This window comes from Octodon degus, unplaced genomic scaffold, assembly GCF_000260255.1.
Source record: "Octodon degus isolate 3935 unplaced genomic scaffold, OctDeg1.0 scaffold00152, whole genome shotgun sequence".
NCBI classification, from domain to species: Eukaryota; Metazoa; Chordata; class Mammalia; order Rodentia; family Octodontidae; genus Octodon; species Octodon degus.
In genome coordinates, this window is record NW_004524728.1 from 4,290,485 (window position 1) to 4,292,577 (window position 2,093).

The window sequence follows — 2,093 nt, forward strand, 5'->3', positions numbered from 1 at the left end:
TTTAAGTCTTTTATCTTCACGTGACTCTTGAGAGGACTTCTTCCCTCTGTGCTCATGGCCACTAACCTTTGATGAGGCAGCACCCCTTGCTCCACCTGTGGCAGCCATGGGGATCATTCAGAGTAGCCCAGGCCGGGTCATGGGACATGACCCTGAAAGAGTCCTGCTGACAGCTTCCCGCTGCAGTGGAGATGGTGCGTCTTGATTCGCCGCAGAGCCCGTTCTGACTTCGGTTGTCCACTTCAGCTTGGTCGCTCTTCGTTGATGGTGCCGCAGCCACACTGGCCTCGCATTGGCTCTGCAAGGGGCTCCACACTTTCCCCCGTGCTACTGCTCATGGGAGCATCACACAGCTCATCCTTCCCTTCCTCTGGGGATCCAAGTAATTACAGTTTTAAAAAGAAGTCTTTCTTTTCAGCCTATATCTTGTCCAGATACCACCTTGGTCATAACTTGCAGCTATATACACTTCTGCGTACAATGTGTGCTGTGTGTATCCCAAAGGAACCCGTGTACGCATCTGTTTGGGCTTTCTCTGCTCCTGTCTCCAGCTCCTCACAGAGCTCCTGATATGTACTCAGCTAGCGTTTACTACACGAATGAATGAGCAAATGAATGAGAAGTCCAGAGAGGAGGAAATGGTGTTTTCTCTGAATTTCTTTTTTTTTTTTTTCCAGAACCAGGGACTGAACTCAGGCCCTTGTGCTTGCCAGGGAAGTGTTTTGTTTTGTTTTTTTTTACTGAACCATCTCCTCGGCCACTCTCTGAATTTCTAAGATTCATTTTTCCCATGCTATCTCATACATCAAGCAACTCATGATTTTGCACTAATACTGAGTTGCTAGCACTGTTGAATATTTCTTGCTATCATCATTTCTCTCTTGTTAAGGAAATGTCTTTAGAGTTCGTCAGAGCTGCTTCCCTTTGTACTTACCCCTGCTGCTTTAATTGCCTCCTTGCTTGCAGGGAGTGATGTGTGTCCCTGACGGATCCTTGGAGTGGAGCAGAGTGGCAGCCCGGGGTGACGGTGAGTGGAGCCGGGCTGCCCTGGCTCCGGGTCCGTACCAGGCTGCTGGCTCTGGTGATGGGCTTGCCAGTGCTTCTGCCCTGCTCTCAAGGGCCTCACTGCTAAGGAGACCAAGAGGTCTGCCGTTCTGCTAGGATAAAAGCTCCTCCCCCTGAGCTTTCGGCTTTGGAGGCTGCGGCAGAGCTTAGCTGAGTTACTTTTCTCACTGCATTTTCCCAACACATCTGTGGATCACATAAGCACTTTGTTCAGACTAATGATAGAGAAATAAACATTGAGTATGAATTTTGAAGTTGGTGGTGACTACAAAAGGAAAGTTCCCCTGTGCATGGCCAAAATATGCTGGCTTCCAGCAGTAAATAGAAAAAGAGTTTTTATTTTAGTTATGCTTAGAGGTATGACACAGTCTTAATATGTGGACATAGAAGAACTTTATTTTTATTGTGCTTGCCACATTTTTCCTGTGAAAAGAAACACAGGAGGAGTGTAGCTCAGTGGCAAAGCCCTTGCTTAGCATGAATAGGGCCCTGATTCAATCTCCAGTACCATCAAAGAAAAGGAACCCTAAAATGTCAGTATTTTGATCACAGATTCTTAGCATATTTACAATTAAAAATGATGTCTTAAAAATTGATGTTGTACTTTAATTTTAAGGCATGGTGGTTGTTATGGTTTGAATCTCTATTGTTCCCCAAAGGCCTGTATGCTAAAGGCTTGGTTTTGTCCTGTGTTGCCTGGGGACAGGGTGGAACCCTTAAGAGGTGGGGCCTTGCTGGAAGAAGATTGAGTCTTTGAGGAGGAGCCCTTGAGGGGATGTTTGGGCCCAGACCCTTTCTTTCTCTTTTGTTGCATTTTTGCTGCCACACACAGACCACTTTGCTTCTCGATAGACTCCCTGCCACACTGCTTTACCAGATCCAGCTGGCCACGGACCAGAACCTTGGGAACCATAAAAAAAATGCGAATATTTTTTTCTTTTAATTTGTTTGTATTGAATATTTTGTTTCAACCATAAACTGGCCAAAATAATGGTGCTAGTGATTTCAAATCTCATGATCAGGAAAAA

The 2,093-nt window shown here is 45.7% G+C and overlaps 1 protein-coding gene across 1 annotated transcript in view; it reads left to right on the forward strand.

Annotated features, from left to right (window-relative positions):
* Nkain3 (sodium/potassium transporting ATPase interacting 3) overlaps window positions 1-2,093 on the forward strand; it is a 713,236-nt gene that overhangs the window by 30,838 nt on the left and 680,305 nt on the right. The window lies entirely within an intron of this gene.